A 12,941-nucleotide genomic window follows, 5' to 3' on the forward strand; every position below is an offset into this window, starting at 1 on the left:
TAGTTTCTAAACCGACAAATTATCCTTAATCAAATTTAATTTGTTTGTCAGAATGCAAACCCAATAAAAATAAACTGAAGTATTTAAACCTCGGTCGTTTCTCAAGAATTGCACGGAAGTATTTTTACTACTTATGGAAAATATCTTTTTGTGTTTTTGAATAAGGAACAAGAAGTAAAATGGTAAGAAGATAATTAATAATTAAATAACTCTTAGCAAGGAAGAAATTAGAAGTCCTATCCTAATTATCATTATCAATTGTGATGGTAGTTACCTTTTTCTTTCACTTAGTTAACCTCTACAATGAAGGTAAGTCAAGTGAGTGAATTAACTTGAGTCCACAAGTCCTATTCAACTCCTAAGGAAAGATTAGAGTTAGTGGCATACAGTCAATTAGCAATTTCCAATTACCAATCAACAAAAGACCTTTGATAACTCAAGTCTCTAAATAATCAATCCAAGTTAAGAACATAAAAATCTAAATTAAAATCCTCCTAAGCATTTTATTAAACACTTGGAAGGTACAAAATAAAAACATGGAAAACTAACAAGGGATTGTAAAATCTAAGACCAATAATCGCAATGACTCAATAATAACAAATGGAGAGAGAAGCAATAAACATGAAATACCTCAATTGCATTAAAAAGAAATTGAATCTAACATAGAGGATTCATAAACTAAATTGGATAAATAGATAATCAATAAGAGGAATAGATGAACTAAAGTACTAGAATAAATAAGAGTAGAAGAAAAACTAATTAAAGCATAATAGAAATCTGAAATTGAGAAAGACAAAACCTAAAGACCTTAAAAACCTAGAGAGAGGAGAGAGCTTCTCTCTCTAAAAACTACTTCTAAAACCTAAAATTATGTGAATAATGATCATGTGTCTCGATTCCCCCACTCTGCAGCCTCTAATCTGTGTTTTCGGGTTTGGAACTGGGCCAAAAGGAGCCCAGAAATCGCCCCCACAGTTTTCTGTGAATTGCAGCACGTGACGCTCGTCATGCGTACGCGTCGCTCACGCGTACGCGTCGATGAGTAAAAATCCTGGTCACGCGTACGCGTCGCTGCTAGCTTCTGAATTCCTCGTTTTCTTGTGTTTCTTCCACTTTTGCATGCTTCCTCTCTATCCTCTAAGCTATTCCTGCCCTATAAATCTTGAAAACACTCAGCAAACATATCACGGAATCGAATGGTAATAAGAGAGGATTAAAATTAGCTAAATTAAGACCAAAGAAGCATGTTTTTAATCATAGCACAAAATCAGGAAGGAAAATGTAAAACATGCAATTTACATGAATAAGTGTGAGAATAATGGGCAAAATCTACTGAAATAAGCATAAGATAAACTGTAAAATAGCGATTTATCACCTTCCCTGAGCCGCTCCAATTCCTCTCCCATCTTTATTTTATTTGAAAATAAACGAACGTAGTTCTGCTCGACCTTCTCATTTAAGCCTTCAGCCATAGCACAAAAGGCCATCAGCTGCCTCTCCCTCTCACGGGACTTGGAGAGCTCTTCTTTCAGTCGGTCTCTCTCATCCTGAAGCCTCTTCTCATCCTCTTGATACATGGCCAGTTGGCCTTGGAGAGTCTCCAAAGAATGCTGAGTCGCACTTAAAGGAGTTTTATCCAGTTCATCAAGAAGAGAGGTGCATACCTCTGCAGTCGGAATCCCTCCTCGGATCAAGACCTAGAGATGAGTTTGGACAGAAGCATCATCCATAGCAAAAGAGCAATAAGGAATGATGTGCTTCTTACTGAACTTCGCCCCATCAAAGCCAGTGTCGCCAACATTAGAGACACTAGCTTTTGAGGACTTGTGTTTCTTTGAAATAGGTTCCGAGGAGGGAGGAATGAAGAGAGAACTTTTGCATGGTCTAGAATTCAAAATAAATTCTCGTTGCAAGTATAGCTTCTAAACCAACAAGAGTCCTTTCTTACAAACATTTTGGTTGTCACAAGTAACAAACCCAATAAAATTTATAACTGAAGTATTCAAACCTCGAGTCGTCTTCTCAAGGAATTGCAGGGAAGTATGAATTATTATTGGTTATGAAAACAGTGTTTTTGGGTTTGAAAAGGTTTTGAATAAGAGAAATAAATTGCAAAAATTAATAAATTAATAACTAGTACAACTCTTGGCAAGTTATGAAACTGGAAGTCCTATCCCAGTTATCCTTATCAATTGTGATGAGAATTAGATTTTTCTCCTACTAAGTCAACCTCTAACTATGAAGGTAAGTCAAGTGGATGAATTAATTTTGATTCCTTAGGTCCTAGTCTTTCCTTGGGAAAGGCTAGAGTTATTGGAACTCAAATTAATTCTTGAAGAATTCCAATTTTCAATCAACAATGAGTTTGATAACTCAAGAGTTACCAATTAATCAACCAAAGCCAATAGTAAATAATCTAAATTAAAAATAGGGAAAAGCAATCATGAGTCTGAAATACTTCAAATTATATTTAAATAAGAAAATCATAACATGAGTGTCATTAAACAAATAAAAGAGAAAATAAATAGAAGAACATTGAACCTGAGATGAAGAAGATAAAATATTCCTAAGTTCTAAAAATCCTAATCCTAATCCTAAGAGAGAGGAGAGAACCTCTCTCTCTAAAAACTACATCTAAAACCTAAAATTGTGAGTAATGATTGAATCTGAAGTATGTCTTGAATCTCTGCATGTTTCCTGACTTTAATCTGTTTATGGGCCAAAAACTGGGTTGAAATGTGGCTCAGAATCTCTGCCAGTGACTTCTGTAATTCTACAGATCGCGCACGTCATGCGGCCGCGTCATCCACGCGATCGCGTCACTTAGCGTTTTTCGTACCACGCGTGTGCGTCGTCCACGCATTCGCGTCGTTCGTGCAGCTTCCAATCCGCGCGGTCGCATCAGGCACGCGAACGCGTCACTCTGATTTCTTCCAATTCGCGTGTCGTGTGAGCCATGCGACCGCGTGACTTCTCGCTGGTTATCTCCTCAATTTCTTGTGTTCCTTCCAGTTTTGTACGCTTCCTCTTCATTCCTTACGCCATTCCTACCCTATGAAGCCTGAAACACTTAGCACACAGATCAAGGCATCGAATGGTAATAAGAGAGGATTAAGATTAGCTAAATTAAGACCAAAGAAGCATGTTTTAAATCATAGAACTAAACTAGGAAGGAATTGTAAAATCATGCAAATCATATGAATAAGTGGGTGAAAAACTTGATAAAACCACTTAATTAAACACAATATAAACCATGAATAGTGGTTTATCAAGGAACCAAAGGGGTAGACACAAAAGGAGGAGGAGGAGGAGAAGGAAGAGTTAATGACTTGGCCAACCAGAAGAGGTCGCCCCTGCACCCGACTTATGTGGAGAAGGATTAGCTGATGTTTCGCCCTCTTGTGCCTGAGCAGCTCGGGCACGCGCATTTCTTTTGGCCTCTTGCACCTTAAGGTAAGCCTTGGACCCACTTTTCATTTTTTCTGAAAGAAAAGTGAAAGACGATTAGCATGAAACTCGGAAATAATAAAAAACGGCCATAAAATTAATATAAAAGGCTACCTAGCTCGATCCGGACATAACTCGTGGTTCCGAGAAGAAATTTCTTTGTATCGAGGTTTGGATCCCGTCCCTAAGCCTCTTGGAAGAACTCGACTACAGCCTTTTTGACCTCGTCCAAGTCCGTCAAGTTATACTTTTCAACAGAGGCTGCTTCCATCCAGTACAGAGGGAAGCGGGGTTCATTGTTCTCGTTTAAGAAAAAAGGATGATGACCCTCTACGGCTTGGACTTTGAAAAAGAAATTATTGAAATCATGGAAGGATTCGTCGAAGATAGAAAAAACTTTTCGGCATTGAATGGCGTGGAAGGAGACTCATTGCTGTTTATTTTTATTTGCAGTGGCACAAAAAGGCTTGGTGAGATGGAAAAGAAAAAGAATATCTTTAAGGATATCGGAAAATCAAGCTCGCGACTAACGAGCTGGTAAATTTTTATGAACCACCGTGAATTGGGGTTCAATTGAGAAGGAGAAACTCGGCATTAGGAGAGAACTTTGATTTCAAAATTGGAGAAAGGGAAAGTCACTCCGAGACGGGTGAAGTTACATGAAAAGGAAAGGGGGATCTGAATCTACAGCTTTGCTAAAACACACCCGGTCCTCCAAGTCAGGGGCAACCAACTCATACTTCACCTCATCCCCCCAGAGCTACAAAGCCTATGGTGTTTTCGAAATTCGTCAACAAAAACATCATCACCAAGGAAATCTCGCAAAGGATAGAGGCATCTACCCATCTTAACAGATCCTCAGGAATTCTCGAAGACATTTTTGAAATAGAGGAGCGAGTCATAAAGGGTGATATACCTACATTATGCAAAGAAAAAGAAGATTATCAAAAACAGAGCTGAACAGAAAAAATTTTCTTCAGCAAAACAGGAACCGTCAACGGTCGTAAAGAAACAATCTTTTAGAAAAAAGAAAATATGCAAAGTCTCAAAAGTTCCAAATATAGTACAGAGGCAAAAACTACGATAAAGGTACACAAAGTTTACTAAAAAAATCCAACTCGCTTAACAGAAACAAGGCAAATACTATGAAGTCAAGAAAGAGTGTTGGCCGTGAGAACGTAACCTTTTTCGGGAAGAAAAAACTGTTAGCAAGGACGAGTCGAGCGCCAAAGTGCTAGGAAACTAGCGGTGTGGAGATTAACACCAAAGTACTATGATGTGTGGATGAAGAAGAAAGAACGAGAGAAAGTTCAAAGAGAAGACAAAAAGAAAGAAAGAAAGAGGGGGAAAGTATTTATAAGACACCAGGGGCATAATCGTAAAATGGTCCACTCATTGAAGAGGTGTGCTGTTACCAATGTAACTGCCCTCCACGTGTCGAAGTTGAAAAGCCAATGAACGCGACGGTTGATAGCCTGAGATCACATCGGTTTTCAATTTCGAATCAAGTCGGTTGCACGACTTGAAAAGAAGTTGGCGACTTACGTATCCGACCTTATTTAATACTCGAATCCAACTCAGATGAAGAGATCGGACTCGAGTAGGGGCACTGTTCATACCCTGGCCCAAAATATAAGCCAGGCCCAATACGGTTAAAAGGGCCAATCCAGAAGGACGGCCTTATCCACGAATCCGATCTCTTCGAAGAGGTTGGAACATATTAAAGCAGGCAGCTCACACTTAACTAAGTGAGTAACTGCCTCCCTGAATCTTTCACCCACTTCTAGAAGGGAGATCTCAACAACCCTAAGATAAAGGGACAGTTATCCACCATCAGAAGTGGAATGACTTCTGCGGTGGTTATTGGTTCGTGCCCTATAAATACACTGGTATACTCAGGTAAATTTAAGTTCCAATACACCAAAACCTGCTAAGACCCTTGCTGATTTAGGCATCAGAGTATTTTGGAGGTACCACTTCCCACCTTCCCACGAACAACTCAGACGACGGTCACAAGGCGTGGAACAAGTCGGAACATTACTTCATTGAGGATTTGGGCCTCACTCGCAAGTCCAAAGACAACCCAGTTTCAGGTAACCCTCGGAATAGAAACTAATCATCTAAATACCACTTTTTTGTTAAGGTGACAATTAATTTGTTATTTTATTTTTAATTATAATTAATTATAATAACATAAAAAGATGACAACTGAATAATTAGTTTTAAAAAAGTAACATTTTAGTATTAAGTTTCAAAAAATACAATACATTGGTAAAACAGCTATAAAAAATAAAGAGTAAAGTATCATTTTTGTCTCTAACATTTGGAATAACTTCTAAAGTTGTCTCTGACATTTAAATCATCCTATTTAAGTCCTTAACGCTTCAAAATTGGCTCAATGTTGTCTGGTGCGCGAAATTGTGAACAATACTTTTTCACAACTCAAATAATCCCTGGTCAAGAACTCCAAGAACTTGGTGGCTCAATACCATGGCATTACACAACTTCGCACAACTAACCAGCAAGTGCACTGGGTCGTCCAAGTAATAAACCTTACGTGAGTAAGGGTCGATCCCACGGAGATTGTTAGCATTGAAACAAGCTATGGTCATCTTGTAAATCTTAGTCAGGCAAACTCAAATATATATGATGATGAACGAAAATAACATAGAAGATAAAGATAGTGATACTTATGTATATCGTTGGTGTAAGAGCTTCAGACAAGTGTATGAAGATGCCTTCCCTTCCGTCTCTCTGCTTTCCTACTGTCTTCATCCAATCCTTTCTTACTCCTTTCCATGGCAAGCTTGTGTAGGGTCTCACTGTTGTCAGCAGCTACCTCCCATCCTCTCAGTGAAAGCGATTGCATATGTCCTGTCACGGCATAGCGGAATTCAGCTGTCGGTTCTCGTTCAGGCCGGAATAATATCCATTGATACTTTTGCGTCTGTCACTAACGCCCTAGCCTGCTAGGAGTTTGAAGCACGTCACAGTCATTCAGTCATTGAATCCTACTCAGAATACCACAGACAAGGTTAGACCTTCCGGATTCTCTTGAATGCTGCCATCAGTTCTTGCCTATACCACGAAGACTCTGATCTCACGGAATGGCTGGCTCGTTTGTCAGGCGAGCACTCGGTTGTCAGGCGATCAACCATGCATCATGCAATCAGAAATCCAAGAGATTTCACCAAGCCTCGAATGCTTGTAGAACAAGAGTGGTTGTCAGTCACCTTGTTCATAGGTGAGAATGGTGATGGGCGTCAATCATCACCTTCATCATGTTGAAGAACAAGTGATATCTTGGTAAAAGAACAAGCGGAATTGAATGGAAGAACAATAGTAATTGCATTAATACTCGAGGTACAGCAGAGCTCCACACCTTAATCTATGGTGTGTAGAAACTCCACCGTTGAAAATACATAAGAACAAGGTCTAGGCATGGCCGAATGGCCAGCCCCCAAATGATCTAAGAACTAGATGTCCAAAGATGATCAAAGGATCAAAAACAATCCAAAGATTTTTAATACAATAGCAACAGGTCCTACTTATAAGAAACTAGTAGCCTAAGGTGTACAGAAATGAGTAAATGACATAAAAATCCTCTTCCGGGCCCACTTGGTGTGTGCTTGGGCTGAGCAATGAAGCAAATTTCGTGTAGAGACTCTTCTTGGAGTTAAACGCCAGCCTTGGTGCCAGTTTGGGCGTTTAACTCCCATTTGGGTGCCAGTTCCAGCGTTTAACGCTGGGATTTCTTGAGGTGACTTTGAACGCCGGTTTGGGCCATCAAATCTTGGACAAAGTATGGACTATCATATATTGCTGGAAAGCCCAGGATGTCTACTTTCCAACGCCGTTGAGAGCGCGCCAATTGGGCTTCTGTAGCTCCAGAAAATCCGCTTCGAGTGCAGGGAGGTCAGAATCCAACAGCATCTGCAGTCCTTTTTGGTCTCTGGATCAGATTTTTGCTCAGGTCCCTCAATTTCAGCCAGAAAATACCTGAAATCACAGAAAAACACACAAACTCATAGTAAAGTACAGAAAAGTGAATTTTAACTAAAAACTAATAGAAATATACTAAAAACTAACTAGATCATATCAAAAACATACTAAAAACAATGCCAAAAAGTATACAAATCATCCGCTCATCACAACACCAAACTTAAATTGTTGCTTGTCCCCAAGCAACTGAAAATCAAATAGGATAAAAAGAAGAGAATATGCAATGAACTCCAAAAACATCTATGAAGATCAGTATTAATTAGATGAGCGGGGATTTTAACTTTTTGTCTCTGAACAGTTTTGGCATCTCAATCTATCCTTTGAAATTCAGAATGGTTGGCTTCTTTAGGAACTTAGAATCCAGATAGTGTTAATGATTCTCCTAGTAAAGTATGATGATTCTTGAACATAGCTATTTATTGAGTCTTGGCTGTGGCCCAAAGCACTCTGTCTTTCCAGTATTACCACCGGATACATACATGCCACAGACACATAATTGGGTGAACCTTTTCAGATTGTGACTTAGCTTTGCTAAAGTCCCCAATTAGAGGTGTCCAGGGTTCTTAAGTACACTCTTATTTGCCTTGGATCACAACTCTTATTATTATTATTTTTTTTTCGTTTTCTTTTTTTTTTCTTTTTTTTCGGTTTTTTTTTTTTGAATAGCAATGCTTTTTCTTGCTTCAAGAATCATTTTATTGATTTTTCAGATCCTCAATAACATGTCTCCTTTTTCATCATTCTTTCAAGAGCCAACATTCATGAACCACAAATTCAAGATACATATGCACTGTTTAAGCATACATTCAGAGAAAAAATATTGCCACCACATCAAAATAATTAAACTATTAAAATTCAAAATTCATGCAATTCTTCCTTTTTCAATTAAGCACATTTTTATTCAAGAAAGGTGATGGATTCATAGGACATTCATAACTTTAAGGCATAGACACTAAGACACTAATGATCATAAGACACAAGCATGGATAACATAAAGCACTAAAATTCGAAAAACAAAGGAATAAAGAACAAAGAAATCAAGGAATGGGTCCACCTCAGTGATGGCGGCTCTTCCTTGCTTTTGGAGGTCCTATGGAGTGCTTGAGCTCCTCAATGTCTCTTCCTTGCCTTTGTTGCTCCTCTCTCATGATTCTTTGTTCTTCTCTAATTTCATGGAGGAGAATGGAGTGTTCTTGGTGCTCCACCCTTAGTTGTCCCATATTGGAACTCAACTCTCCTAGGGAGGTGTTTAGTTGCCCCCAATAGTCTTTTGGAGGAAAATTCATCCCTTGAGGAATCTCAGGGATCTCATGATGAGTGGGATCTCTTGTGTACTCCATCCTTTTCTTAGTGATGGGCTTGTCCTCATCAATGGTGATGTCTCCCTCTATGTCAACTCCCACTGAATAACAGAGGTGACAAATGAGGTGAGGAAAGGCTAACCTTGCCAAGGTAGAGGTCTTGTCCACCACCCTATAGAGTTCTTGGGCTATAACCTCATGAACCTCTATTTCTTCTCCAATCATGATGCTATGGATCATGATAGCCCGGTCTATGGTAACTTCGGACCGGTTGCTAGTGGGAATGATTGAGCGTTGTATGAACTCTAACCATCCTCTAGCCACGGGTTTGAGGTCATGCCTTCTCAATTGGAACGGCTTTCCTCTTGAATCTTGCTTCCATTGTGCGCCCTCTTCACATATGACTGTGAGGACTTGGTCCAACCTTTGATCAAAGTTGACCCTTCTAGTGTAAGGATGCTCATCTCCTTGCATCATAGGCAAGTTGAACGCCACCCTCACACTTTCCGGACTAAAATCCAAGTATTTCCCCCGAACCATAGTAAGATAATTCTTTGGATCCGGGTTCACACTTTGGTCATGGTTCTTGGTGATCCATGCATTGGCATAGAACTCTTGAACCATCAAGATTCCGACTTGTTGAATGGGGTTGGTAAGTACTTCCCAACCTCTTCTTCGGATCTCATGGCGGATCTCCGGATATTCACCCTTTTTGAGTGAAAAGGGGACTTCGGGGATCACCTTCTTCAAGGCCACAACTTCATAGAAGTGGTCTTGATGCACCCTTGAGAGGAATCTATCCATCTCCCATGACTCGGAGGTGGAAGCCTTTGCCTTCCCTTTCCTCTTTCTAGAGGTTTCTCCGGCCTTGGATGCCATAAATGGTTATGGAAAAACGAAAAAGCAACGCTTTCACCACACCAAACTTAAAATGTTTGCTCGTCCTCGAGCAAAAGAAAAAAGAAGAGAGTAGAAGAAGAAGAAATGAGGAAGAGGGAGATGGTGGTGTATTCGGCCAAGGAGGGGGAGAAGTGGTGTTTAGGTAGTGGGAAAATGAAGGGGTAAAGAGGGTTTATATAGGAAAGGGGGATGAGGGTTCGGCCATTTGAGGGTGGGTTTGGGAGGGAAAGTGGTTTGAATTTGAAGGGTGAGGTTGGGGGTTTTATGAAGGATGGATGTGAGTGGTGAAGAGAAAGATGGGATTTGATAGGTGAGGGGTTTTTGGGGAAGAGGTGTTGAGGTGATTGGTGAATGGGGGAAGAAGAGAGAGAGTGATGGTAGGGTCCTGTGGGGTCCACAGATCCTGTAGTGTCAAGGAAAAGGCATCCTTGCACCAAATGGCATCAAAATCCACGTTTTGAGCCTTTTCTGGCGTTAAACGCCGGGCTGGTGCCCATTCCTGGCGTTTAACGCCAGGTTTTTGCCCTTTACTGGCGTTTAACGCCAGTCTGGTGCCCCTTTCTGGCGTTAAACGCCCAGAATGGTGCCAGACTGGGCGTTAAACGCCCAACAGCTAGCATTACTGGCGTTTGAACGCCAGCTTCTTCTTCTCCAGGGTGTGCTGTTTTTCTTCCTGTTTTTCATTCTATTTTTGCTTTTTTCATTGTTTTTGTGACTTCTTATGATCATCAACCTACAAAAAGATAAAATAACAAAAGAAAATAGTTAACTATAAAACATTGGGTTGCCTCCCAACAAGCGCTTCTTTAATGTCATTAGCTTGACAGAGGACTCTCATGGAGCCTCAGAAATGCTCAGAACCGTGTTGGAACTTCCCAACACCAAACTTAGAGTTTGAATGTGGGGGTTCAACACCAACTTAGAGTTTGATTGTGGCCTCCCAACACCAAACTTAGAGTCTGACTGTGGGGGCTCTGTTTTGAGAGAAGCTCTTCATGCTTCTTCTCCATGATGACAGAGGGATATCCTTGGGCCTTAAACACCAAGGATTCTTCATTCACTTGAATGATCAACTCTCCTCTATCAACATCAATCACAGCCTTTGCTGTGGCTAGGAAGGGTCTGCCAAGGATGATGGATTCATCCATGCACTTCCCAGTCTCTAGGACTATGAAATCAGTAGGAATGTAATGGTCTTCAACCTTAACCAGAACATCCTCTACAAGTCCATAGGCTTGTTTTCTTGAGTTGTCTGCCATCTTTAGTGAGATTTTTGCAGCTTGCACCTCAAAGATCCCTAATTTCTCCATTACAGAGAGGGGCATGAGGTTTACACTTGACCCCAAGTCACACAAGGCCTTCTTGAAGGTCATGGTGCCTATGGTACAAGGTATAGAAAACTTCCCAGGATCCTGCCTCTTTTGAGGCAATTGCTGCCTAGACAAGTTATCCAGTTCTTTGATGAGCAAAGGGGGTTCATCCTCCCAAGTCTCATTTCCAAATAACCTGTCATTTAGCTTCATGATTGCCCCAAGGTATTTAGCAACTTGCTCTTCAGTGACATACTCATCCTCTTCAGAGGAAGAATACTCATCAGAGCTCATGAAAGGCAGTAGTAAGTCCAAGGGAATCTCTATGGTCTCAGTTTGAGCCTCAGATTCCCAAGGTTCCTCATTGGGGAACTCATTGGAGGCCAGTGGGCGTCCAGTGAGGCCTTCCTCAGTGGCGTTCACTGCCTCTTCTTCCTCCCAGAATTCGGCCATATTTATGGCTTTGCACTCTCCTTTTGGATTTTCTTCAGTGTTACTTGGGAGAGTGCTTGGGGGAAGTTCAGTAATTTTCTTGCTCAGCTGACCCACTTGTCCTTCCAAATTTCTAATGGAGGATCTAGTTTCAGTCATGAAACTTTGAGTGGTTTTGATTAGATCAGAGACCATGGTTGCTAAGTCAGAGGTATTCTGCTTAGAGCTCTCTGTCTGTTGCTGAGAAGATGATGGAAAAGGTTTACCATTGTTAAACCTGTTTCTTCCACCATTATTATTGAAACCTTGTTGAGGTCTCTCTTGATTCTTCCATGAGAGATTTGGGTGATTTCTCCATGAAGAATTATAGGTGTTACCATAGGGTTCTCCCAGGTAATTTACCTCTTCCATTGAAGGGTTCTCAGGATCATAAGCTTCTTCCTCAGATGAAGCATCCTTAGTACTGTTTGGTGCATTTTGCATTCCAGACAGACTTTGAGAAATCAGATTGACTTGTTGAGTCAATATTTTATTCTGAGCCAAAATGGCATTCAGAGTGTCAATTTCAAGAACTCCTTTCTTCTGACTAGTCCCATTGTTCACAGGATTCCTTTCAGAAGTGTACATGAATTGGTTATTTGCAACCATTTCAATCAGTTCTTGAGCTTCAGTAGGCGTCTTCTTCAGATGAAGAGATCCTCCAGCAGAGCTATCCAAAGACATCTTGGATAGTTCAGAGAGACCATCATAGAAAATACCTATGATGCTCCATTCAGAAAGCATGTCAGAAGGACATTTTCTGATTAATTGTTTGTATCTTTCCCAAGCTTCATAGAGGGATTCTCCATCCTTCTGTCTTAAGGTTTGGACTTCCACTCTAAGCTTACTCCATCTTTGTGGTAGAAAGAACTTTGCCAAGAAGGTATTGACTAGCTTTTCCCAAGAGTCCAGGCTTTCTTTAGGTTGAGAATCCAACCATATTCTAGCTCTGTCTCTTACAGCAAAAGGGAATAGCATCAGTCTATAGACCTCAGGGTTAACCCCATTAGTCTTGACTGTGTCACAGATTTGCAAGAACTCAGCTAAAAACTGATGAGGATCTTCCATTGGAAGTCCATGAAACTTGCAATTCTGTTGCATTAGAGAAACTAATTGAGGCTTAAGCTCAAAGTTGTTTGCTCCAATGGCAGGGATAGAGATGCTTCTCCCATAGAAATCAGGAGTAGGTGCAGTAAAGTCACCAAGCACCTTCCTTGCATTGTTGGCATTGTTGTTGTTTTCGGCTGCCATTTGTTCTTCTTCCTTGAAGAATTCGGTCAGGTGCTCTAAAGAGAGTTGTGTTTTGGCTTCTCTTAGCTTTCTCTTCAAGGTCCTTTCAGGTTCAGGATCAGCCTCAACAAGAATGCCTTTGTCTCTGCTCCTGCTCATATGAAAGAGAAGAGAACAAGAAAGTGTGGAATCCTCTATGTCACAGTATAGAGATTCCTTTAGGTGTCAGAGGAAAAGAAAAATAGAAGAAAGAAGAAGGAGAATTCGAACTTGATCAGAT

General features: G+C 40.5%; 1 non-coding gene across 1 annotated transcript; it reads left to right on the plus strand.

Annotated features, from left to right (window-relative positions):
• The first annotated feature begins 12,169 nt into the window (after positions 1 to 12,169).
• On the plus strand, positions 12,170 to 12,277 carry LOC130952066 (small nucleolar RNA R71). Its single transcript, XR_009074247.1, has one exon. It is a non-coding gene; the product is annotated as a small nucleolar RNA R71 (small nucleolar RNA).
• Positions 12,278 to 12,941: the final 664 nt, after the last annotated feature.

This window comes from Arachis stenosperma, chromosome 9, assembly GCF_014773155.1.
Source record: "Arachis stenosperma cultivar V10309 chromosome 9, arast.V10309.gnm1.PFL2, whole genome shotgun sequence".
Taxonomy (NCBI): domain Eukaryota; kingdom Viridiplantae; phylum Streptophyta; class Magnoliopsida; order Fabales; family Fabaceae; genus Arachis; species Arachis stenosperma.